Source organism: Carassius gibelio, chromosome B20, assembly GCF_023724105.1.
Source record: "Carassius gibelio isolate Cgi1373 ecotype wild population from Czech Republic chromosome B20, carGib1.2-hapl.c, whole genome shotgun sequence".
Taxonomy (NCBI): Eukaryota; Metazoa; Chordata; class Actinopteri; order Cypriniformes; family Cyprinidae; genus Carassius; species Carassius gibelio.
In genome coordinates, this window is record NC_068415.1 from 268,777 (window position 1) to 292,652 (window position 23,876).

The window sequence follows — 23,876 nt, forward strand, 5'->3', positions numbered from 1 at the left end:
CCTTTAGGGCCCGAGCCCTGTAGAGTGTTGTTCCAACCCTTCTCAAACACACAAGGCGTGTAGTTTTCAAATGAGCCTGAAGGGCATGATTGGTTGGATCAGGTGTGTTCAATCAGGCTTGAATCTAAACTCTGCAGGGGACTGAGTTTGACACCCGTGGCTCAGAAAGACAGAGTGAGGTTCTCTGTCCCCTTTCGTGTGGGTTTCCCTGTGTCTCCTGGGGGCAAAAGGCCACAGCTCCTCTTCAGGGCAGGTGAAATGATGCTTTGTGGAAAACTGTGAGGTTCCAGGTAAATTCCCTGAATCTCATCCAGCGACATTGCGTGTAGGCCCGTGCAATCCTTTTATTTACAATGAAGTCAAAATTCTGCATTCATGCTGGCTAATGCTACACGAAGGCAGTAATAGCATCCCGCTCATATTCATGTAACACGTGGCCACGTCCTCCTGAGGTTTTGTGAAGTTTCAAAGGCCATATTGCTGCACTGGCCCGGTCCTGAAGATTCGCCTTGTACAACGTTCGGAAGATTAGACCCTTCCGATCAGAGCAGGCCACACAACTCCTTGTCCAAGCTCTCTGTTTTCTCCAGACCGGACTACTGTTACGCTCCCTTGGCGGGTCTTCCGGCACGTACTATCAAGCCTCTGCAACTGATCCAGGATGCAGCAGCGAGAGTGGTCTTCAACGAGCCAAAGAAAGCCCACGTCACACCTCTCTTCATAATTTTGCACTGGCTACCAATAGCTGTTCGCATCAGATTCAAGGTACTGATGTTTGCCTACAAGAAAACCACTGGCTCTGCAGCAACATACCTAAAGTCGCTGGTTCAGACCTATGCTGGTGGATCTGCTTGCCTATCTCAATTCGAGCAGCGGAGGCTTTAACCATTTTCAAAAAGTGTCTAAAAACTCATCCTTGCCTTCAACGCCTGCCCAATTAATACTAGCATCTGCCTAATGCGTTGTTTTGTCAAAGTTAACGCCCTGCTGGCCCAACATGGCAGAAGACTGAAGTCTCTGTCTGCAGCCAAAGGATAGGTCTGTCAGAAGTGGGATTCGAACCCAGGCCTCCAGGGGAGACTGCGACCTGAACGCAGCGCCTTAGACCGCTCGGCCATCCTGACACCCTTGCCTGGCTAGAGATGGACTGTTCGAGCCACACCTGAAACCGGGGACCTAGAAGCTACTTTATCTCTGTTCGGGCCCCCTCTAGCCCACGGGCCTCGTTGGCGCAGTTAGGCAGCGCGTCAGTCTCATAATCTGAAGGTCGTGAGTTCGAGCCTCACACGGGGCAGGGTGGTGCTTTTTTTCTGATAACTGAGCGAGCTTAGACCAGGGGTATCAAACTAAATTCCTTTAGGGCCCGAGCCCTGTAGAGTGTTGTTCCAACCCTTCTCAAACACACAAGGCGTGTAGTTTTCAAATGAGCCTGAAGGGCATGATTGGTTGGATCAGGTGTGTTCAATCAGGCTTGAACTCTGCAGGGGACTGAGTTTGACACCCGTGGCTCAGAAAGACAGAGTGAGGTTCTCTGTCCCCTTTCGTGTGGGTTTCCCTGTGTCTCCTGGGGGCAAAAGGCCACAGCTCCTCTTCAGGGCAGGTGAAATGATGCTTTGTGGAAAACTGTGAGGTTCCAGGTAAATTCCCTGAATCTCATCCAGCGACATTGCGTGTAGGCCCGTGCAATCCTTTTATTTACAATGAAGTCAAAATTCTGCATTCATGCTGGCTAATGCTACACGAAGGCAGTAATAGCATCCCGCTCATATTCATGTAACACGTGGCCACGTCCTCCTGAGGTTTAGTGAAGTTTCAAAGGCCATATTGCTGCACTGGCCCGGTCCTGAAGATTCGCCTTGTACAACGTTCGGAAGATTAGACCCTTCCGATCAGAGCAGGCCACACAACTCCTTGTCCAAGCTCTCTGTTTTCTCCAGACCGGACTACTGTTACGCTCCCTTGGCGGGTCTTCCGGCACGTACTATCAAGCCTCTGCAACTGATCCAGGATGCAGCAGCGAGAGTGGTCTTCAACGAGCCAAAGAAAGCCCACGTCACACCTCTCTTCATAATTTTGCACTGGCTACCAATAGCTGTTCGCATCAGATTCAAGGTACTGATGTTTGCCTACAAGATAACCACTGGCTCTGCAGCAACATACCTAAAGTCGCTGGTTCAGACCTATGCTGGTGGATCTGCTTGCCTATCTCAATTCGAGCAGCGGAGGCTTTAACCATTTTCAAAAAGTGTCTAAAAACTCATCCTTGCCTTCAACGCCTGCCCAATTAATACTAGCATCTGCCTAATGCGTTGTTTTGTCAAAGTTAACGCCCTGCTGGCCCAACATGGCAGAAGACTGAAGTCTCTGTCTGCAGCCAAAGGATAGGTCTGTCAGAAGTGGGATTCGAACCCACGCCTCCAGGGGAGACTGCGACCTGAACGCAGCGCCTTTGACCGCTCGGCCATCCTGACACCCTTGCCTGGCTAGAGATGGACTGTTCGAGCCACACCTGAAACCGGGGACCTAGAAGCTACTTTATCTCTGTTCGGGCCCCCTCTAGCCCACGGGCCTCGTTGGCGCAGTTAGGCAGCGCGTCAGTCTCATAATCTGAAGGTCGTGAGTTCGAGCCTCACACGGGGCAGGGTGGTGCTTTTTTTCTGATAACTGAGAGAGCTTAGACCAGGGGTATCAAACTAAATTCCTTTAGGGCCCGAGCCCTGTAGAGTGTTGTTCCAACCCTTCTCAAACACACAAGGCGTGTAGTTTTCAAATGAGCCTGAAGGGCATGATTGGTTGGATCAGGTGTGTTCAATCAGGCTTGAATCTAAACTCTGCAGGGGACTGAGTTTGACACCCGTGGCTCAGAAAGACAGAGTGAGGTTCTCTGTCCCCTTTCGTGTGGGTTTCCCTGTGTCTCCTGGGGGCAAAAGGCCACAGCTCCTCTTCAGGGCAGGTGAAATGATGCTTTGTGGAAAACTGTGAGGTTCCAGGTAAATTCCCTGAATCTCATCCAGCGACATTGCGTGTAGGCCCGTGCAATCCTTTTATTTACAATGAAGTCAAAATTCTGCATTCATGCTGGCTAATGCTACACGAAGGCAGTAATAGCATCCCGCTCATATTCATGTAACACGTGGCCACGTCCTCCTGAGGTTTTGTGAAGTTTCAAAGGCCATATTGCTGCACTGGCCCGGTCCTGAAGATTCGCCTTGTACAACGTTCGGAAGATTAGACCCTTCCGATCAGAGCAGGCCACACAACTCCTTGTCCAAGCTCTCTGTTTTCTCCAGACCGGACTACTGTTACGCTCCCTTGGCGGGTCTTCCGGCACGTACTATCAAGCCTCTGCAACTGATCCAGGATGCAGCAGCGAGAGTGGTCTTCAACGAGCCAAAGAAAGCCCACGTCACACCTCTCTTCATAATTTTGCACTGGCTACCAATAGCTGTTCGCATCAGATTCAAGGTACTGATGTTTGCCTACAAGATAACCACTGGCTCTGCAGCAACATACCTAAAGTCGCTGGTTCAGACCTATGCTGGTGGATCTGCTTGCCTATCTCAATTCGAGCAGCGGAGGCTTTAACCATTTTCAAAAAGTGTCTAAAAACTCATCCTTGCCTTCAACGCCTGCCCAATTAATACTAGCATCTGCCTAATGCGTTGTTTTGTCAAAGTTAACGCCCTGCTGGCCCAACATGGCAGAAGACTGAAGTCTCTGTCTGCAGCCAAAGGATAGGTCTGTCAGAAGTGGGATTCGAACCCACGCCTCCAGGGGAGACTGCGACCTGAACGCAGCGCCTTAGACCGCTCGGCCATCCTGACACCCTTGCCTGGCTAGAGATGGACTGTTCGAGCCACACCTGAAACCGGGGACCTAGAAGCTACTTTATCTCTGTTCGGGCCCCCTCTAGCCCACGGGCCTCGTTGGCGCAGTTAGGCAGCGCGTCAGTCTCATAATCTGAAGGTCGTGAGTTCGAGCCTCACACGGGGCAGGGTGGTGCTTTTTTTCTGATAACTGAGAGAGCTTAGACCAGGGGTATCAAACTAAATTCCTTTAGGGCCCGAGCCCTGTAGAGTGTTGTTCCAACCCTTCTCAAACACACAAGGCGTGTAGTTTTCAAATGAGCCTGAAGGGCATGATTGGTTGGATCAGGTGTGTTCAATCAGGCTTGAATCTAAACTCTGCAGGGGACTGAGTTTGACACCCGTGGCTCAGAAAGACAGAGTGAGGTTCTCTGTCCCCTTTCGTGTGGGTTTCCCTGTGTCTCCTGGGGGCAAAAGGCCACAGCTCCTCTTCAGGGCAGGTGAAATGATGCTTTGTGGAAAACTGTGAGGTTCCAGGTAAATTCCCTGAATCTCATCCAGCGACATTGCGTGTAGGCCCGTGCAATCCTTTTATTTACAATGAAGTCAAAATTCTGCATTCATGCTGGCTAATGCTACACGAAGGCAGTAATAGCATCCCGCTCATATTCATGTAACACGTGGCCACGTCCTCCTGAGGTTTAGTGAAGTTTCAAAGGCCATATTGCTGCACTGGCCCGGTCCTGAAGATTCGCCTTGTACAACGTTCGGAAGATTAGACCCTTCCGATCAGAGCAGGCCACACAACTCCTTGTCCAAGCTCTCTGTTTTCTCCAGACCGGACTACTGTTACGCTCCCTTGGCGGGTCTTCCGGCACGTACTATCAAGCCTCTGCAACTGATCCAGGATGCAGCAGCGAGAGTGGTCTTCAACGAGCCAAAGAAAGCCCACGTCACACCTCTCTTCATAATTTTGCACTGGCTACCAATAGCTGTTCGCATCAGATTCAAGGTACTGATGTTTGCCTACAAGAAAACCACTGGCTCTGCAGCAACATACCTAAAGTCGCTGGTTCAGACCTATGCTGGTGGATCTGCTTGCCTATCTCAATTCGAGCAGCGGAGGCTTTAACCATTTTCAAAAAGTGTCTAAAAACTCATCCTTGCCTTCAACGCCTGCCCAATTAATACTAGCATCTGCCTAATGCGTTGTTTTGTCAAAGTTAACGCCCTGCTGGCCCAACATGGCAGAAGACTGAAGTCTCTGTCTGCAGCCAAAGGATAGGTCTGTCAGAAGTGGGATTCGAACCCAGGCCTCCAGGGGAGACTGCGACCTGAACGCAGCGCCTTAGACCGCTCGGCCATCCTGACACCCTTGCCTGGCTAGAGATGGACTGTTCGAGCCACACCTGAAACCGGGGACCTAGAAGCTACTTTATCTCTGTTCGGGCCCCCTCTAGCCCACGGGCCTCGTTGGCGCAGTTAGGCAGCGCGTCAGTCTCATAATCTGAAGGTCGTGAGTTCGAGCCTCACACGGGGCAGGGTGGTGCTTTTTTTCTGATAACTGAGCGAGCTTAGACCAGGGGTATCAAACTAAATTCCTTTAGGGCCCGAGCCCTGTAGAGTGTTGTTCCAACCCTTCTCAAACACACAAGGCGTGTAGTTTTCAAATGAGCCTGAAGGGCATGATTGGTTGGATCAGGTGTGTTCAATCAGGCTTGAACTCTGCAGGGGACTGAGTTTGACACCCGTGGCTCAGAAAGACAGAGTGAGGTTCTCTGTCCCCTTTCGTGTGGGTTTCCCTGTGTCTCCTGGGGGCAAAAGGCCACAGCTCCTCTTCAGGGCAGGTGAAATGATGCTTTGTGGAAAACTGTGAGGTTCCAGGTAAATTCCCTGAATCTCATCCAGCGACATTGCGTGTAGGCCCGTGCAATCCTTTTATTTACAATGAAGTCAAAATTCTGCATTCATGCTGGCTAATGCTACACGAAGGCAGTAATAGCATCCCGCTCATATTCATGTAACACGTGGCCACGTCCTCCTGAGGTTTAGTGAAGTTTCAAAGGCCATATTGCTGCACTGGCCCGGTCCTGAAGATTCGCCTTGTACAACGTTCGGAAGATTAGACCCTTCCGATCAGAGCAGGCCACACAACTCCTTGTCCAAGCTCTCTGTTTTCTCCAGACCGGACTACTGTTACGCTCCCTTGGCGGGTCTTCCGGCACGTACTATCAAGCCTCTGCAACTGATCCAGGATGCAGCAGCGAGAGTGGTCTTCAACGAGCCAAAGAAAGCCCACGTCACACCTCTCTTCATAATTTTGCACTGGCTACCAATAGCTGTTCGCATCAGATTCAAGGTACTGATGTTTGCCTACAAGATAACCACTGGCTCTGCAGCAACATACCTAAAGTCGCTGGTTCAGACCTATGCTGGTGGATCTGCTTGCCTATCTCAATTCGAGCAGCGGAGGCTTTAACCATTTTCAAAAAGTGTCTAAAAACTCATCCTTGCCTTCAACGCCTGCCCAATTAATACTAGCATCTGCCTAATGCGTTGTTTTGTCAAAGTTAACGCCCTGCTGGCCCAACATGGCAGAAGACTGAAGTCTCTGTCTGCAGCCAAAGGATAGGTCTGTCAGAAGTGGGATTCGAACCCACGCCTCCAGGGGAGACTGCGACCTGAACGCAGCGCCTTTGACCGCTCGGCCATCCTGACACCCTTGCCTGGCTAGAGATGGACTGTTCGAGCCACACCTGAAACCGGGGACCTAGAAGCTACTTTATCTCTGTTCGGGCCCCCTCTAGCCCACGGGCCTCGTTGGCGCAGTTAGGCAGCGCGTCAGTCTCATAATCTGAAGGTCGTGAGTTCGAGCCTCACACGGGGCAGGGTGGTGCTTTTTTTCTGATAACTGAGAGAGCTTAGACCAGGGGTATCAAACTAAATTCCTTTAGGGCCCGAGCCCTGTAGAGTGTTGTTCCAACCCTTCTCAAACACACAAGGCGTGTAGTTTTCAAATGAGCCTGAAGGGCATGATTGGTTGGATCAGGTGTGTTCAATCAGGCTTGAATCTAAACTCTGCAGGGGACTGAGTTTGACACCCGTGGCTCAGAAAGACAGAGTGAGGTTCTCTGTCCCCTTTCGTGTGGGTTTCCCTGTGTCTCCTGGGGGCAAAAGGCCACAGCTCCTCTTCAGGGCAGGTGAAATGATGCTTTGTGGAAAACTGTGAGGTTCCAGGTAAATTCCCTGAATCTCATCCAGCGACATTGCGTGTAGGCCCGTGCAATCCTTTTATTTACAATGAAGTCAAAATTCTGCATTCATGCTGGCTAATGCTACACGAAGGCAGTAATAGCATCCCGCTCATATTCATGTAACACGTGGCCACGTCCTCCTGAGGTTTTGTGAAGTTTCAAAGGCCATATTGCTGCACTGGCCCGGTCCTGAAGATTCGCCTTGTACAACGTTCGGAAGATTAGACCCTTCCGATCAGAGCAGGCCACACAACTCCTTGTCCAAGCTCTCTGTTTTCTCCAGACCGGACTACTGTTACGCTCCCTTGGCGGGTCTTCCGGCACGTACTATCAAGCCTCTGCAACTGATCCAGGATGCAGCAGCGAGAGTGGTCTTCAACGAGCCAAAGAAAGCCCACGTCACACCTCTCTTCATAATTTTGCACTGGCTACCAATAGCTGTTCGCATCAGATTCAAGGTACTGATGTTTGCCTACAAGATAACCACTGGCTCTGCAGCAACATACCTAAAGTCGCTGGTTCAGACCTATGCTGGTGGATCTGCTTGCCTATCTCAATTCGAGCAGCGGAGGCTTTAACCATTTTCAAAAAGTGTCTAAAAACTCATCCTTGCCTTCAACGCCTGCCCAATTAATACTAGCATCTGCCTAATGCGTTGTTTTGTCAAAGTTAACGCCCTGCTGGCCCAACATGGCAGAAGACTGAAGTCTCTGTCTGCAGCCAAAGGATAGGTCTGTCAGAAGTGGGATTCGAACCCACGCCTCCAGGGGAGACTGCGACCTGAACGCAGCGCCTTAGACCGCTCGGCCATCCTGACACCCTTGCCTGGCTAGAGATGGACTGTTCGAGCCACACCTGAAACCGGGGACCTAGAAGCTACTTTATCTCTGTTCGGGCCCCCTCTAGCCCACGGGCCTCGTTGGCGCAGTTAGGCAGCGCGTCAGTCTCATAATCTGAAGGTCGTGAGTTCGAGCCTCACACGGGGCAGGGTGGTGCTTTTTTTCTGATAACTGAGAGAGCTTAGACCAGGGGTATCAAACTAAATTCCTTTAGGGCCCGAGCCCTGTAGAGTGTTGTTCCAACCCTTCTCAAACACACAAGGCGTGTAGTTTTCAAATGAGCCTGAAGGGCATGATTGGTTGGATCAGGTGTGTTCAATCAGGCTTGAATCTAAACTCTGCAGGGGACTGAGTTTGACACCCGTGGCTCAGAAAGACAGAGTGAGGTTCTCTGTCCCCTTTCGTGTGGGTTTCCCTGTGTCTCCTGGGGGCAAAAGGCCACAGCTCCTCTTCAGGGCAGGTGAAATGATGCTTTGTGGAAAACTGTGAGGTTCCAGGTAAATTCCCTGAATCTCATCCAGCGACATTGCGTGTAGGCCCGTGCAATCCTTTTATTTACAATGAAGTCAAAATTCTGCATTCATGCTGGCTAATGCTACACGAAGGCAGTAATAGCATCCCGCTCATATTCATGTAACACGTGGCCACGTCCTCCTGAGGTTTTGTGAAGTTTCAAAGGCCATATTGCTGCACTGGCCCGGTCCTGAAGATTCGCCTTGTACAACGTTCGGAAGATTAGACCCTTCCGATCAGAGCAGGCCACACAACTCCTTGTCCAAGCTCTCTGTTTTCTCCAGACCGGACTACTGTTACGCTCCCTTGGCGGGTCTTCCGGCACGTACTATCAAGCCTCTGCAACTGATCCAGGATGCAGCAGCGAGAGTGGTCTTCAACGAGCCAAAGAAAGCCCACGTCACACCTCTCTTCATAATTTTGCACTGGCTACCAATAGCTGTTCGCATCAGATTCAAGGTACTGATGTTTGCCTACAAGATAACCACTGGCTCTGCAGCAACATACCTAAAGTCGCTGGTTCAGACCTATGCTGGTGGATCTGCTTGCCTATCTCAATTCGAGCAGCGGAGGCTTTAACCATTTTCAAAAAGTGTCTAAAAACTCATCCTTGCCTTCAACGCCTGCCCAATTAATACTAGCATCTGCCTAATGCGTTGTTTTGTCAAAGTTAACGCCCTGCTGGCCCAACATGGCAGAAGACTGAAGTCTCTGTCTGCAGCCAAAGGATAGGTCTGTCAGAAGTGGGATTCGAACCCACGCCTCCAGGGGAGACTGCGACCTGAACGCAGCGCCTTAGACCGCTCGGCCATCCTGACACCCTTGCCTGGCTAGAGATGGACTGTTCGAGCCACACCTGAAACCGGGGACCTAGAAGCTACTTTATCTCTGTTCGGGCCCCCTCTAGCCCACGGGCCTCGTTGGCGCAGTTAGGCAGCGCGTCAGTCTCATAATCTGAAGGTCGTGAGTTCGAGCCTCACACGGGGCAGGGTGGTGCTTTTTTTCTGATAACTGAGAGAGCTTAGACCAGGGGTATCAAACTAAATTCCTTTAGGGCCCGAGCCCTGTAGAGTGTTGTTCCAACCCTTCTCAAACACACAAGGCGTGTAGTTTTCAAATGAGCCTGAAGGGCATGATTGGTTGGATCAGGTGTGTTCAATCAGGCTTGAATCTAAACTCTGCAGGGGACTGAGTTTGACACCCGTGGCTCAGAAAGACAGAGTGAGGTTCTCTGTCCCCTTTCGTGTGGGTTTCCCTGTGTCTCCTGGGGGCAAAAGGCCACAGCTCCTCTTCAGGGCAGGTGAAATGATGCTTTGTGGAAAACTGTGAGGTTCCAGGTAAATTCCCTGAATCTCATCCAGCGACATTGCGTGTAGGCCCGTGCAATCCTTTTATTTACAATGAAGTCAAAATTCTGCATTCATGCTGGCTAATGCTACACGAAGGCAGTAATAGCATCCCGCTCATATTCATGTAACACGTGGCCACGTCCTCCTGAGGTTTTGTGAAGTTTCAAAGGCCATATTGCTGCACTGGCCCGGTCCTGAAGATTCGCCTTGTACAACGTTCGGAAGATTAGACCCTTCCGATCAGAGCAGGCCACACAACTCCTTGTCCAAGCTCTCTGTTTTCTCCAGACCGGACTACTGTTACGCTCCCTTGGCGGGTCTTCCGGCACGTACTATCAAGCCTCTGCAACTGATCCAGGATGCAGCAGCGAGAGTGGTCTTCAACGAGCCAAAGAAAGCCCACGTCACACCTCTCTTCATAATTTTGCACTGGCTACCAATAGCTGTTCGCATCAGATTCAAGGTACTGATGTTTGCCTACAAGATAACCACTGGCTCTGCAGCAACATACCTAAAGTCGCTGGTTCAGACCTATGCTGGTGGATCTGCTTGCCTATCTCAATTCGAGCAGCGGAGGCTTTAACCATTTTCAAAAAGTGTCTAAAAACTCATCCTTGCCTTCAACGCCTGCCCAATTAATACTAGCATCTGCCTAATGCGTTGTTTTGTCAAAGTTAACGCCCTGCTGGCCCAACATGGCAGAAGACTGAAGTCTCTGTCTGCAGCCAAAGGATAGGTCTGTCAGAAGTGGGATTCGAACCCACGCCTCCAGGGGAGACTGCGACCTGAACGCAGCGCCTTAGACCGCTCGGCCATCCTGACACCCTTGCCTGGCTAGAGATGGACTGTTCGAGCCACACCTGAAACCGGGGACCTAGAAGCTACTTTATCTCTGTTCGGGCCCCCTCTAGCCCACGGGCCTCGTTGGCGCAGTTAGGCAGCGCGTCAGTCTCATAATCTGAAGGTCGTGAGTTCGAGCCTCACACGGGGCAGGGTGGTGCTTTTTTTCTGATAACTGAGAGAGCTTAGACCAGGGGTATCAAACTAAATTCCTTTAGGGCCCGAGCCCTGTAGAGTGTTGTTCCAACCCTTCTCAAACACACAAGGCGTGTAGTTTTCAAATGAGCCTGAAGGGCATGATTGGTTGGATCAGGTGTGTTCAATCAGGCTTGAATCTAAACTCTGCAGGGGACTGAGTTTGACACCCGTGGCTCAGAAAGACAGAGTGAGGTTCTCTGTCCCCTTTCGTGTGGGTTTCCCTGTGTCTCCTGGGGGCAAAAGGCCACAGCTCCTCTTCAGGGCAGGTGAAATGATGCTTTGTGGAAAACTGTGAGGTTCCAGGTAAATTCCCTGAATCTCATCCAGCGACATTGCGTGTAGGCCCGTGCAATCCTTTTATTTACAATGAAGTCAAAATTCTGCATTCATGCTGGCTAATGCTACACGAAGGCAGTAATAGCATCCCGCTCATATTCATGTAACACGTGGCCACGTCCTCCTGAGGTTTTGTGAAGTTTCAAAGGCCATATTGCTGCACTGGCCCGGTCCTGAAGATTCGCCTTGTACAACGTTCGGAAGATTAGACCCTTCCGATCAGAGCAGGCCACACAACTCCTTGTCCAAGCTCTCTGTTTTCTCCAGACCGGACTACTGTTACGCTCCCTTGGCGGGTCTTCCGGCACGTACTATCAAGCCTCTGCAACTGATCCAGGATGCAGCAGCGAGAGTGGTCTTCAACGAGCCAAAGAAAGCCCACGTCACACCTCTCTTCATAATTTTGCACTGGCTACCAATAGCTGTTCGCATCAGATTCAAGGTACTGATGTTTGCCTACAAGATAACCACTGGCTCTGCAGCAACATACCTAAAGTCGCTGGTTCAGACCTATGCTGGTGGATCTGCTTGCCTATCTCAATTCGAGCAGCGGAGGCTTTAACCATTTTCAAAAAGTGTCTAAAAACTCATCCTTGCCTTCAACGCCTGCCCAATTAATACTAGCATCTGCCTAATGCGTTGTTTTGTCAAAGTTAACGCCCTGCTGGCCCAACATGGCAGAAGACTGAAGTCTCTGTCTGCAGCCAAAGGATAGGTCTGTCAGAAGTGGGATTCGAACCCACGCCTCCAGGGGAGACTGCGACCTGAACGCAGCGCCTTAGACCGCTCGGCCATCCTGACACCCTTGCCTGGCTAGAGATGGACTGTTCGAGCCACACCTGAAACCGGGGACCTAGAAGCTACTTTATCTCTGTTCGGGCCCCCTCTAGCCCACGGGCCTCGTTGGCGCAGTTAGGCAGCGCGTCAGTCTCATAATCTGAAGGTCGTGAGTTCGAGCCTCACACGGGGCAGGGTGGTGCTTTTTTTCTGATAACTGAGAGAGCCTAGACCAGGGGTATCAAACTAAATTCCTTTAGGGCCCGAGCCCTGTAGAGTGTTGTTCCAACCCTTCTCAAACACACAAGGCGTGTAGTTTTCAAATGAGCCTGAAGGGCATGATTGGTTGGATCAGGTGTGTTCAATCAGGCTTGAATCTAAACTCTGCAGGGGACTGAGTTTGACACCCGTGGCTCAGAAAGACAGAGTGAGGTTCTCTGTCCCCTTTCGTGTGGGTTTCCCTGTGTCTCCTGGGGGCAAAAGGCCACAGCTCCTCTTCAGGGCAGGTGAAATGATGCTTTGTGGAAAACTGTGAGGTTCCAGGTAAATTCCCTGAATCTCATCCAGCGACATTGCGTGTAGGCCCGTGCAATCCTTTTATTTACAATGAAGTCAAAATTCTGCATTCATGCTGGCTAATGCTACACGAAGGCAGTAATAGCATCCCGCTCATATTCATGTAACACGTGGCCACGTCCTCCTGAGGTTTTGTGAAGTTTCAAAGGCCATATTGCTGCACTGGCCCGGTCCTGAAGATTCGCCTTGTACAACGTTCGGAAGATTAGACCCTTCCGATCAGAGCAGGCCACACAACTCCTTGTCCAAGCTCTCTGTTTTCTCCAGACCGGACTACTGTTACGCTCCCTTGGCGGGTCTTCCGGCACGTACTATCAAGCCTCTGCAACTGATCCAGGATGCAGCAGCGAGAGTGGTCTTCAACGAGCCAAAGAAAGCCCACGTCACACCTCTCTTCATAATTTTGCACTGGCTACCAATAGCTGTTCGCATCAGATTCAAGGTACTGATGTTTGCCTACAAGATAACCACTGGCTCTGCAGCAACATACCTAAAGTCGCTGGTTCAGACCTATGCTGGTGGATCTGCTTGCCTATCTCAATTCGAGCAGCGGAGGCTTTAACCATTTTCAAAAAGTGTCTAAAAACTCATCCTTGCCTTCAACGCCTGCCCAATTAATACTAGCATCTGCCTAATGCGTTGTTTTGTCAAAGTTAACGCCCTGCTGGCCCAACATGGCAGAAGACTGAAGTCTCTGTCTGCAGCCAAAGGATAGGTCTGTCAGAAGTGGGATTCGAACCCACGCCTCCAGGGGAGACTGCGACCTGAACGCAGCGCCTTAGACCGCTCGGCCATCCTGACACCCTTGCCTGGCTAGAGATGGACTGTTCGAGCCACACCTGAAACCGGGGACCTAGAAGCTACTTTATCTCTGTTCGGGCCCCCTCTAGCCCACGGGCCTCGTTGGCGCAGTTAGGCAGCGCGTCAGTCTCATAATCTGAAGGTCGTGAGTTCGAGCCTCACACGGGGCAGGGTGGTGCTTTTTTTCTGATAACTGAGAGAGCTTAGACCAGGGGTATCAAACTAAATTCCTTTAGGGCCCGAGCCCTGTAGAGTGTTGTTCCAACCCTTCTCAAACACACAAGGCGTGTAGTTTTCAAATGAGCCTGAAGGGCATGATTGGTTGGATCAGGTGTGTTCAATCAGGCTTGAATCTAAACTCTGCAGGGGACTGAGTTTGACACCCGTGGCTCAGAAAGACAGAGTGAGGTTCTCTGTCCCCTTTCGTGTGGGTTTCCCTGTGTCTCCTGGGGGCAAAAGGCCACAGCTCCTCTTCAGGGCAGGTGAAATGATGCTTTGTGGAAAACTGTGAGGTTCCAGGTAAATTCCCTGAATCTCATCCAGCGACATTGCGTGTAGGCCCGTGCAATCCTTTTATTTACAATGAAGTCAAAATTCTGCATTCATGCTGGCTAATGCTACACGAAGGCAGTAATAGCATCCCGCTCATATTCATGTAACACGTGGCCACGTCCTCCTGAGGTTTTGTGAAGTTTCAAAGGCCATATTGCTGCACTGGACCGGTCCTGAAGATTCGCCTTGTACAACGTTCGGAAGATTAGACCCTTCCGATCAGAGCAGGCCACACAACTCCTTGTCCAAGCTCTCTGTTTTCTCCAGACCGGACTACTGTTACGCTCCCTTGGCGGGTCTTCCGGCACGTACTATCAAGCCTCTGCAACTGATCCAGGATGCAGCAGCGAGAGTGGTCTTCAACGAGCCAAAGAAAGCCCACGTCACACCTCTCTTCATAATTTTGCACTGGCTACCAATAGCTGTTCGCATCAGATTCAAGGTACTGATGTTTGCCTACAAGATAACCACTGGCTCTGCAGCAACATACCTAAAGTCGCTGGTTCAGACCTATGCTGGTGGATCTGCTTGCCTATCTCAATTCGAGCAGCGGAGGCTTTAACCATTTTCAAAAAGTGTCTAAAAACTCATCCTTGCCTTCAACGCCTGCCCAATTAATACTAGCATCTGCCTAATGCGTTGTTTTGTCAAAGTTAACGCCCTGCTGGCCCAACATGGCAGAAGACTGAAGTCTCTGTCTGCAGCCAAAGGATAGGTCTGTCAGAAGTGGGATTCGAACCCACGCCTCCAGGGGAGACTGCGACCTGAACGCAGCGCCTTAGACCGCTCGGCCATCCTGACACCCTTGCCTGGCTAGAGATGGACTGTTCGAGCCACACCTGAAACCGGGGACCTAGAAGCTACTTTATCTCTGTTCGGGCCCCCTCTAGCCCACGGGCCTCGTTGGCGCAGTTAGGCAGCGCGTCAGTCTCATAATCTGAAGGTCGTGAGTTCGAGCCTCACACGGGGCAGGGTGGTGCTTTTTTTCTGATAACTGAGAGAGCTTAGACCAGGGGTATCAAACTAAATTCCTTTAGGGCCCGAGCCCTGTAGAGTGTTGTTCCAACCCTTCTCAAACACACAAGGCGTGTAGTTTTCAAATGAGCCTGAAGGGCATGATTGGTTGGATCAGGTGTGTTCAATCAGGCTTGAATCTAAACTCTGCAGGGGACTGAGTTTGACACCCGTGGCTCAGAAAGACAGAGTGAGGTTCTCTGTCCCCTTTCGTGTGGGTTTCCCTGTGTCTCCTGGGGGCAAAAGGCCACAGCTCCTCTTCAGGGCAGGTGAAATGATGCTTTGTGGAAAACTGTGAGGTTCCAGGTAAATTCCCTGAATCTCATCCAGCGACATTGCGTGTAGGCCCGTGCAATCCTTTTATTTACAATGAAGTCAAAATTCTGCATTCATGCTGGCTAATGCTACACGAAGGCAGTAATAGCATCCCGCTCATATTCATGTAACACGTGGCCACGTCCTCCTGAGGTTTTGTGAAGTTTCAAAGGCCATATTGCTGCACTGGCCCGGTCCTGAAGATTCGCCTTGTACAACGTTCGGAAGATTAGACCCTTCCGATCAGAGCAGGCCACACAACTCCTTGTCCAAGCTCTCTGTTTTCTCCAGACCGGACTACTGTTACGCTCCCTTGGCGGGTCTTCCGGCACGTACTATCAAGCCTCTGCAACTGATCCAGGATGCAGCAGCGAGAGTGGTCTTCAACGAGCCAAAGAAAGCCCACGTCACACCTCTCTTCATAATTTTGCACTGGCTACCAATAGCTGTTCGCATCAGATTCAAGGTACTGATGTTTGCCTACAAGATAACCACTGGCTCTGCAGCAACATACCTAAAGTCGCTGGTTCAGACCTATGCTGGTGGATCTGCTTGCCTATCTCAATTCGAGCAGCGGAGGCTTTAACCATTTTCAAAAAGTGTCTAAAAACTCATCCTTGCCTTCAACGCCTGCCCAATTAATACTAGCATCTGCCTAATGCGTTGTTTTGTCAAAGTTAACGCCCTGCTGGCCCAACATGGCAGAAGACTGAAGTCTCTGTCTGCAGCCAAAGGATAGGTCTGTCAGAAGTGGGATTCGAACCCACGCCTCCAGGGGAGACTGCGACCTGAACGCAGCGCCTTAGACCGCTCGGCCATCCTGACACCCTTGCCTGGCTAGAGATGGACTGTTCGAGCCACACCTGAAACCGGGGACCTAGAAGCTACTTTATCTCTGTTCGGGCCCCCTCTAGCCCACGGGCCTCGTTGGCGCAGTTAGGCAGCGCGTCAGTCTCATAATCTGAAGGTCGTGAGTTCGAGCCTCACACGGGGCAGGGTGGTGCTTTTTTTCTGATAACTGAGAGAGCTTAGACCAGGGGTATCAAACTAAATTCCTTTAGGGCCCGAGCCCTGTAGAGTGTTGTTCCAACCCTTCTCAAACACACAAGGCGTGTAGTTTTCAAATGAGCCTGAAGGGCATGATTGGTTGGATCAGGTGTGTTCAATCAGGCTTGAATCTAAACTCTGCAGGGGACTGAGTTTGACACCCGTGGCTCAGAAAGACAGAGTGAGGTTCTCTGTCCCCTTTCGTGTGGGTTTCCCTGTGTCTCCTGGGGGCAAAAGGCCACAGCTCCTCTTCAGGGCAGGTGAAATGATGCTTTGTGGAAAACTGTGAGGTTCCAGGTAAATTCCCTGAATCTCATCCAGCGACATTGCGTGTAGGCCCGTGCAATCCTTTTATTTACAATGAAGTCAAAATTCTGCATTCATGCTGGCTAATGCTACACGAAGGCAGTAATAGCATCCCGCTCATATTCATGTAACACGTGGCCACGTCCTCCTGAGGTTTTGTGAAGTTTCAAAGGCCATATTGCTGCACTGGCCCGGTCCTGAAGATTCGCCTTGTACAACGTTCGGAAGATTAGACCCTTCCGATCAGAGCAGGCCACACAACTCCTTGTCCAAGCTCTCTGTTTTCTCCAGACCGGACTACTGTTACGCTCCCTTGGCGGGTCTTCCGGCACGTACTATCAAGCCTCTGCAACTGATCCAGGATGCAGCAGCGAGAGTGGTCTTCAACGAGCCAAAGAAAGCCCACGTCACACCTCTCTTCATAATTTTGCACTGGCTACCAATAGCTGTTCGCATCAGATTCAAGGTACTGATGTTTGCCTACAAGATAACCACTGGCTCTGCAGCAACATACCTAAAGTCGCTGGTTCAGACCTATGCTGGTGGATCTGCTTGCCTATCTCAATTCGAGCAGCGGAGGCTTTAACCATTTTCAAAAAGTGTCTAAAAACTCATCCTTGCCTTCAACGCCTGCCCAATTAATACTAGCATCTGCCTAATGCGTTGTTTTGTCAAAGTTAACGCCCTGCTGGCCCAACATGGCAGAAGACTGAAGTCTCTGTCTGCAGCCAAAGGATAGGTCTGTCAGAAGTGGGATTCGAACCCACGCCTCCAGGGGAGACTGCGACCTGAACGCAGCGCCTTAGACCGCTCGGCCATCCTGACACCCTTGCCTGGCTAGAGATGGACTGTTCGAGCCACACCTGAAACCGGGGACCTAGAAGCTACTTTATCTCTGTTCGGGCCCCCTCTAGCCCACGGGCCTCGTTGGCGCAGTTAGGCAGCGCGTCAGTCTCATAATCTGAAGGTCGTGAGTTCGAGCCTCACACGGGGCAGGGTGGTGCTTTTTTTCTGATAACTGAGAGAGCTTAGACCAGGGGTATCAAACTAAATTCCTTTAGGGCCCGAGCCCTGTAGAGTGTTGTTCCAACCCTTCTCAAACACACAAGGCGTGTAGTTTTCAAATGAGCCTGAAGGGCATGATTGGTTGGATCAGGTGTGTTCAATCAGGCTTGAATCTAAACTCTGCAGGGGACTGAGTTTGACACCCGTGGCTCAGAAAGACAGAGTGAGGTTCTCTGTCCCCTTTCGTGTGGGTTTCCCTGTGTCTCCTGGGGGCAAAAGGCCACAGCTCCTCTTCAGGGCAGGTGAAATGATGCTTTGTGGAAAACTGTGAGGTTCCAGGTAAATTCCCTGAATCTCATCCAGCGACATTGCGTGTAGGCCCGTGCAATCCTTTTATTTACAATGAAGTCAAAATTCTGCATTCATGCTGGCTAATGCTACACGAAGGCAGTAATAGCATCCCGCTCATATTCATGTAACACGTGGCCACGTCCTCCTGAGGTTTTGTGAAGTTTCAAAGGCCATATTGCTGCACTGGCCCGGTCCTGAAGATTCGCCTTGTACAACGTTCGGAAGATTAGACCCTTCCGATCAGAGCAGGCCACACAACTCCTTGTCCAAGCTCTCTGTTTTCTCCAGACCGGACTACTGTTACGCTCCCTTGGCGGGTCTTCCGGCACGTACTATCAAGCCTCTGCAACTGATCCAGGATGCAGCAGCGAGAGTGGTCTTCAACGAGCCAAAGAAAGCCCACGTCACACCTCTCTTCATAATTTTGCACTGGCTACCAATAGCTGTTCGCATCAGATTCAAGGTACTGATGTTTGCCTACAAGATAACCACTGGCTCTGCAGCAACATACCTAAAGTCGCTGGTTCAGACCTATGCTGGTGGATCTGCTTGCCTATCTCAATTCGAGCAGCGGAGGCTTTAACCATTTTCAAAAAGTGTCTAAAAACTCATCCTTGCCTTCAACGCCTGCCCAATTAATACTAGCATCTGCCTAATGCGTTGTTTTGTCAAAGTTAACGCCCTGCTGGCCCAACATGGCAGAAGACTGAAGTCTCTGTCTGCAGCCAAAGGATAGGTCTGTCAGAAGTGGGATTCGAACCCACGCCTCCAGGGGAGACTGCGACCTGAACGCAGCGCCTTAGACCGCTCGGCCATCCTGACACCCTTGCCTGGCTAGAGATGGACTGTTCGAGCCACACCTGAAACCGGGGACCTAGAAGCTACTTTATCTCTGTTCGGGCCCCCTCTAGCCCACGGGCCTCGTTGGCGCAGTTAGGCAGCGCGTCAGTCTCATAATCTGAAGGTCGTGAGTTCGAGCCTCACACGGGGCAGGGTGGTGCTTTTTTTCTGATAACTGAGAGAGCTTAGACCAGGGGTATCAAACTAAATTCCTTTAGGGCCCGAGCCCTGTAGAGTGTTGTTCCAACCCTTCTCAAACACACAAGGCGTGTAGTTTTCAAATGAGCCTGAAGGGCATGATTGGTTGGATCAGGTGTGTTCAATCAGGCTTGAATCTAAACTCTGCAGGGGACTGAGTTTGACACCCGTGGCTCAGAAAGACAGAGTGAGGTTCTCTGTCCCCTTTCGTGTGGGTTTCCCTGTGTCTCCTGGGGGCAAAAGGCCACAGCTCCTCTTCAGGGCAGGTGAAATGATGCTTTGTGGAAAACTGTGAGGTTCCAGGTAAATTCCCTGAATCTCATCCAGCGACATTGCGTGTAGGCCCGTGCAATCCTTTTATTTACAATGAAGTCAAAATTCTGCATTCATGCTGGCTAATGCTACACGAAGGCAGTAATAGCATCCCGCTCATATTCATGTAACACGTGGCCACGTCCTCCTGAGGTTTTGTGAAGTTTCAAAGGCCATATTGCTGCACTGGCCCGGTCCTGAAGATTCGCCTTGTACAACGTTCGGAAGATTAGACCCTTCCGATCAGAGCAGGCCACACAACTCCTTGTCCAAGCTCTCTGTTTTCTCCAGACCGGACTACTGTTACGCTCCCTTGGCGGGTCTTCCGGCACGTACTATCAAGCCTCTGCAACTGATCCAGGATGCAGCAGCGAGAGTGGTCTTCAACGAGCCAAAGAAAGCCCACGTCACACCTCTCTTCATAATTTTGCACTGGCTACCAATAGCTGTTCGCATCAGATTCAAGGTACTGATGTTTGCCTACAAGATAACCACTGGCTCTGCAGCAACATACCTAAAGTCGCTGGTTCAGACCTATGCTGGTGGATCTGCTTGCCTATCTCAATTCGAGCAGCGGAGGCTTTAACCATTTTCAAAAAGTGTCTAAAAACTCATCCTTGCCTTCAACGCCTGCCCAATTAATACTAGCATCTGCCTAATGCGTTGTTTTGTCAAAGTTAACGCCCTGCTGGCCCAACATGGCAGAAGACTGAAGTCTCTGTCTGCAGCCAAAGGATAGGTCTGTCAGAAGTGGGATTCGAACCCACGCCTCCAGGGGAGACTGCGACCTGAACGCAGCGCCTTAGACCGCTCGGCCATCCTGACACCCTTGCCTGGCTAGAGATGGACTGTTCGAGCCACACCTGAAACCGGGGACCTAGAAGCTACTTTATCTCTGTTCGGGCCCCCTCTAGCCCACGGGCCTCGTTGGCGCAGTTAGGCAGCGCGTCAGTCTCATAATCTGAAGGTCGTGAGTTCGAGCCTCACACGGGGCAGGGTGGTGCTTTTTTTCTGATAACTGAGAGAGCTTAGACCAGGGGTATCAAACTAAATTCCTTTAGGGCCCGAGCCCTGTAGAGTGTTGTTCCAACCCTTCTCAAACACACAAGGCGTGTAGTTTTCAAATGAGCCTGAAGGGCATGATTGGTTGGATCAGGTGTGTTCAATCAGGCTTGAATCTAAACTCTGCAGGGGACTGAGTTTGACACCCGTGGCTCAGAAAGACAGAGTGAGGTTCTCTGTCCCCTTTCGTGTGGGTTTCCCTGTGTCTCCTGGGGGCAAAAGGCCACAGCTCCTCTTCAGGGCAGGTGAAATGATGCTTTGTGGAAAACTGTGAGGTTCCAGGTAAATTCCCTGAATCTCATCCAGCGACATTGCGTGTAGGCCCGTGCAATCCTTTTATTTACAATGAAGTCAAAATTCTGCATTCATGCTGGCTAATGCTACACGAAGGCAGTAATAGCATCCCGCTCATATTCATGTAACACGTGGCCACGTCCTCCTGAGGTTTTGTGAAGTTTCAAAGGCCATATTGCTGCACTGGCCCGGTCCTGAAGATTCGCCTTGTACAACGTTCGGAAGATTCGCCTTGTACAACGTTCGGAAGATTAGACCCTTCCGATCAGAGCAGGCCACACAACTCCTTGTCCAAGCTCTCTGTTTTCTCCAGACCGGACTACTGTTACGCTCCCTTGGCGGGTCTTCCGGCACGTACTATCAAGCCTCTGCAACTGATCCAGGATGCAGCAGCGAGAGTGGTCTTCAACGAGCCAAAGAAAGCCCACGTCACACCTCTCTTCATAATTTTGCACTGGCTACCAATAGCTGTTCGCATCAGATTCAAGGTACTGATGTTTGCCTACAAGATAACCACTGGCTCTGCAGCAACATACCTAAAGTCGCTGGTTCAGACCTATGCTGGTGGATCTGCTTGCCTATCTCAATTCGAGCAGCGGAGGCTTTAACCATTTTCAAAAAGTGTCTAAAAACTCATCCTTGCCTTCAACGCCTGCCCAATTAATACTAGCATCTGCCTAATGCGTTGTTTTGTCAAAGTTAACGCCCTGCTGGCCCAACATGGCAGAAGACTGAAGTCTCTGTCTGCAGCCAAAGGATAGGTCTGTCAGAAGTGGGATTCGAACCCACGCCTCCAGGGGAGACTGCGACCTGAACGCAGCGCCTTAGACCGCTCGGCCATCCTGACACCCTTGCCTGGCTAGAGATGGACTGTTCGAGCCACACCTGAAACCGGGGACCTAGAAGCTACTTTATCTCTGTTCGGGCCCCCTCTAGCCCACGGGCCTCGTTGGCGCAGTTAGGCAGCGCGTCAGTCTCATAATCTGAAGGTCGTGAGTTCGAGCCTCACACGGGGCAGGGTGGTGCTTTTTTTCTGATAACTGAGAGAGCTTAGACCAGGGGTATCAAACTAAATTCCTTTAGGGCCCGAGCCCTGTAGAGTGTTGTTCCAACCCTTCTCAAACACACAAGGCGTGTAGTTTTCAAATGAGCCTGAAGGGCATGATTGGTTGGATCAGGTGTGTTCAATCAGGCTTGAATCTAAACTCTGCAGGGGACTGAGTTTGACACCCGTGGCTCAGAAAGACAGAGTGAGGTTCTCTGTCCCCTTTCGTGTGGGTTTCCCTGTGTCTCCTGGGGGCAAAAGGCCACAGCTCCTCTTCAGGGCAGGTGAAATGATGCTTTGTGGAAAACTGTGAGGTTCCAGGTAAATTCCCTGAATCTCATCCAGCGACATTGCGTGTAGGCCCGTGCAATCCTTTTATTTACAATGAAGTCAAAATTCTGCATTCATGCTGGCTAATGCTACACGAAGGCAGTAATAGCATCCCGCTCATATTCATGTAACACGTGGCCACGTCCTCCTGAGGTTTTGTGAAGTTTCAAAGGCCATATTGCTGCACTGGCCCGGTCCTGAAGATTCGCCTTGTACAACGTTCGGAAGATTAGACCCTTCCGATCAGAGCAGGCCACACAACTCCTTGTCCAAGCTCTCTGTTTTCTCCAGACCGGACTACTGTTACGCTCCCTTGGCGGGTCTTCCGGCACGTACTATCAAGCCTCTGCAACTGATCCAGGATGCAGCAGCGAGAGTGGTCTTCAACGAGCCAAAGAAAGCCCACGTCACACCTCTCTTCATAATTTTGCACTGGCTACCAATAGCTGTTCGCATCAGATTCAAGGTACTGATGTTTGCCTACAAGATAACCACTGGCTCTGCAGCAACATACCTAAAGTCGCTGGTTCAGACCTATGCTGGTGGATCTGCTTGCCTATCTCAATTCGAGCAGCGGAGGCTTTAACCATTTTCAAAAAGTGTCTAAAAACTCATCCTTGCCTTCAACGCCTGCCCAATTAATACTAGCATCTGCCTAATGCGTTGTTTTGTCAAAGTTAACGCCCTGCTGGCCCAACATGGCAGAAGACTGAAGTCTCTGTCTGCAGCCAAAGGATAGGTCTGTCAGAAGTGGGATTCGAACCCACGCCTCCAGGGGAGACTGCGACCTGAACGCAGCGCCTTAGACCGCTCGGCCATCCTGACACCCTTGCCTGGCTAGAGATGGACTGTTCGAGCCACACCTGAAACCGGGGACCTAGAAGCTACTTTATCTCTGTTCGGGCCCCCTCTAGCCCACGGGCCTCGTTGGCGCAGTTAGGCAGCGCGTCAGTCTCATAATCTGAAGGTCGTGAGTTCGAGCCTCACACGGGGCAGGGTGGTGCTTTTTTTCTGATAACTGAGAGAGCTTAGACCAGGGGTATCAAACTAAATTCCTTTAGGGCCCGAGCCCTGTAGAGTGTTGTTCCAACCCTTCTCAAACACACAAGGCGTGTAGTTTTCAAATGAGCCTGAAGGGCATGATTGGTTGGATCAGGTGTGTTCAATCAGGCTTGAATCTAAACTCTGCAGGGGACTGAGTTTGACACCCGTGGCTCAGAAAGACAGAGTGAGGTTCTCTGTCCCCTTTCGTGTGGGTTTCCCTGTGTCTCCTGGGGGCAAAAGGCCACAGCTCCTCTTCAGGGCAGGTGAAATGATGCTTTGTGGAAAACTGTGAGGTTCCAGGTAAATTCCCTGAATCTCATCCAGCGACATTGCGTGTAGGCCCGTGCAATCCTTTTATTTACAATGAAGTCAAAATTCTGCATTCATGCTGGCTAATGCTACACGAAGGCAGTAATAGCATCCCGCTCATATTCATGTAACACGTGGCCACGTCCTCCTGAGGTTTTGTGAAGTTTCAAAGGCCATATTGCTGCACTGGCCCGGTCCTGAAGATTCGCCTTGTACAACGTTCGGAAGATTAGACCCTTCCGATCAGAGCAGGCCACACAACTCCTTGTCCAAGCTCTCTGTTTTCTCCAGACCGGACTACTGTTACGCTCCCTTGGCGGGTCTTCCGGCACGTACTATCAAGCCTCTGCAACTGATCCAGGATGCAGCAGCGAGAGTGGTCTTCAACGAGCCAAAGAAAGCCCACGTCACACCTCTCTTCATAATTTTGCACTGGCTACCAATAGCTGTTCGCATCAGATTCAAGGTACTGATGTTTGCCTACAAGATAACCACTGGCTCTGCAGCAACATACCTAAAGTCGCTGGTTCAGACCTATGCTGGTGGATCTGCTTGCCTATCTC

At 50.8% G+C, this 23,876-nt stretch overlaps 1 protein-coding gene and 34 non-coding genes across 35 annotated transcripts in view; 17 read left to right on the top strand and 18 right to left on the bottom strand.

The window, feature by feature from the left end:
* The window catches only part of LOC127983494 (1-phosphatidylinositol 4,5-bisphosphate phosphodiesterase beta-4), a 150,149-nt gene that overhangs the window by 83,968 nt on the left and 42,305 nt on the right, over window positions 1-23,876 (bottom strand). The window lies entirely within an intron of this gene.
* trnal-cag (transfer RNA leucine (anticodon CAG)) lies at window positions 1,042-1,124 on the bottom strand. The gene has a single exon. It is a non-coding gene; the product is annotated as a tRNA-Leu (tRNA).
* On the top strand, window positions 1,221-1,294 carry trnam-cau (transfer RNA methionine (anticodon CAU)). Its single transcript has one exon. It is a non-coding gene; the product is annotated as a tRNA-Met (tRNA).
* On the bottom strand, window positions 2,389-2,471 carry trnal-cag (transfer RNA leucine (anticodon CAG)). Its single transcript has one exon. It is a non-coding gene; the product is annotated as a tRNA-Leu (tRNA).
* Window positions 2,568-2,641, top strand: trnam-cau (transfer RNA methionine (anticodon CAU)). The gene has a single exon. It is a non-coding gene; the product is annotated as a tRNA-Met (tRNA).
* trnal-cag (transfer RNA leucine (anticodon CAG)) lies at window positions 3,742-3,824 on the bottom strand. The gene has a single exon. It is a non-coding gene; the product is annotated as a tRNA-Leu (tRNA).
* Window positions 3,921-3,994, top strand: trnam-cau (transfer RNA methionine (anticodon CAU)). Its single transcript has one exon. It is a non-coding gene; the product is annotated as a tRNA-Met (tRNA).
* On the bottom strand, window positions 5,095-5,177 carry trnal-cag (transfer RNA leucine (anticodon CAG)). Its single transcript has one exon. It is a non-coding gene; the product is annotated as a tRNA-Leu (tRNA).
* On the top strand, window positions 5,274-5,347 carry trnam-cau (transfer RNA methionine (anticodon CAU)). Its single transcript has one exon. It is a non-coding gene; the product is annotated as a tRNA-Met (tRNA).
* On the bottom strand, window positions 6,442-6,524 carry trnal-cag (transfer RNA leucine (anticodon CAG)). Its single transcript has one exon. It is a non-coding gene; the product is annotated as a tRNA-Leu (tRNA).
* trnam-cau (transfer RNA methionine (anticodon CAU)) lies at window positions 6,621-6,694 on the top strand. Its single transcript has one exon. It is a non-coding gene; the product is annotated as a tRNA-Met (tRNA).
* Window positions 7,795-7,877, bottom strand: trnal-cag (transfer RNA leucine (anticodon CAG)). The gene has a single exon. It is a non-coding gene; the product is annotated as a tRNA-Leu (tRNA).
* On the top strand, window positions 7,974-8,047 carry trnam-cau (transfer RNA methionine (anticodon CAU)). The gene has a single exon. It is a non-coding gene; the product is annotated as a tRNA-Met (tRNA).
* Window positions 9,148-9,230, bottom strand: trnal-cag (transfer RNA leucine (anticodon CAG)). Its single transcript has one exon. It is a non-coding gene; the product is annotated as a tRNA-Leu (tRNA).
* Window positions 9,327-9,400, top strand: trnam-cau (transfer RNA methionine (anticodon CAU)). The gene has a single exon. It is a non-coding gene; the product is annotated as a tRNA-Met (tRNA).
* trnal-cag (transfer RNA leucine (anticodon CAG)) lies at window positions 10,501-10,583 on the bottom strand. Its single transcript has one exon. It is a non-coding gene; the product is annotated as a tRNA-Leu (tRNA).
* Window positions 10,680-10,753, top strand: trnam-cau (transfer RNA methionine (anticodon CAU)). Its single transcript has one exon. It is a non-coding gene; the product is annotated as a tRNA-Met (tRNA).
* Window positions 11,854-11,936, bottom strand: trnal-cag (transfer RNA leucine (anticodon CAG)). Its single transcript has one exon. It is a non-coding gene; the product is annotated as a tRNA-Leu (tRNA).
* On the top strand, window positions 12,033-12,106 carry trnam-cau (transfer RNA methionine (anticodon CAU)). Its single transcript has one exon. It is a non-coding gene; the product is annotated as a tRNA-Met (tRNA).
* Window positions 13,207-13,289, bottom strand: trnal-cag (transfer RNA leucine (anticodon CAG)). Its single transcript has one exon. It is a non-coding gene; the product is annotated as a tRNA-Leu (tRNA).
* On the top strand, window positions 13,386-13,459 carry trnam-cau (transfer RNA methionine (anticodon CAU)). Its single transcript has one exon. It is a non-coding gene; the product is annotated as a tRNA-Met (tRNA).
* Window positions 14,560-14,642, bottom strand: trnal-cag (transfer RNA leucine (anticodon CAG)). Its single transcript has one exon. It is a non-coding gene; the product is annotated as a tRNA-Leu (tRNA).
* trnam-cau (transfer RNA methionine (anticodon CAU)) lies at window positions 14,739-14,812 on the top strand. Its single transcript has one exon. It is a non-coding gene; the product is annotated as a tRNA-Met (tRNA).
* On the bottom strand, window positions 15,913-15,995 carry trnal-cag (transfer RNA leucine (anticodon CAG)). The gene has a single exon. It is a non-coding gene; the product is annotated as a tRNA-Leu (tRNA).
* Window positions 16,092-16,165, top strand: trnam-cau (transfer RNA methionine (anticodon CAU)). The gene has a single exon. It is a non-coding gene; the product is annotated as a tRNA-Met (tRNA).
* Window positions 17,266-17,348, bottom strand: trnal-cag (transfer RNA leucine (anticodon CAG)). Its single transcript has one exon. It is a non-coding gene; the product is annotated as a tRNA-Leu (tRNA).
* On the top strand, window positions 17,445-17,518 carry trnam-cau (transfer RNA methionine (anticodon CAU)). The gene has a single exon. It is a non-coding gene; the product is annotated as a tRNA-Met (tRNA).
* On the bottom strand, window positions 18,619-18,701 carry trnal-cag (transfer RNA leucine (anticodon CAG)). Its single transcript has one exon. It is a non-coding gene; the product is annotated as a tRNA-Leu (tRNA).
* trnam-cau (transfer RNA methionine (anticodon CAU)) lies at window positions 18,798-18,871 on the top strand. The gene has a single exon. It is a non-coding gene; the product is annotated as a tRNA-Met (tRNA).
* On the bottom strand, window positions 19,972-20,054 carry trnal-cag (transfer RNA leucine (anticodon CAG)). The gene has a single exon. It is a non-coding gene; the product is annotated as a tRNA-Leu (tRNA).
* Window positions 20,151-20,224, top strand: trnam-cau (transfer RNA methionine (anticodon CAU)). Its single transcript has one exon. It is a non-coding gene; the product is annotated as a tRNA-Met (tRNA).
* Window positions 21,350-21,432, bottom strand: trnal-cag (transfer RNA leucine (anticodon CAG)). Its single transcript has one exon. It is a non-coding gene; the product is annotated as a tRNA-Leu (tRNA).
* trnam-cau (transfer RNA methionine (anticodon CAU)) lies at window positions 21,529-21,602 on the top strand. The gene has a single exon. It is a non-coding gene; the product is annotated as a tRNA-Met (tRNA).
* Window positions 22,703-22,785, bottom strand: trnal-cag (transfer RNA leucine (anticodon CAG)). Its single transcript has one exon. It is a non-coding gene; the product is annotated as a tRNA-Leu (tRNA).
* Window positions 22,882-22,955, top strand: trnam-cau (transfer RNA methionine (anticodon CAU)). Its single transcript has one exon. It is a non-coding gene; the product is annotated as a tRNA-Met (tRNA).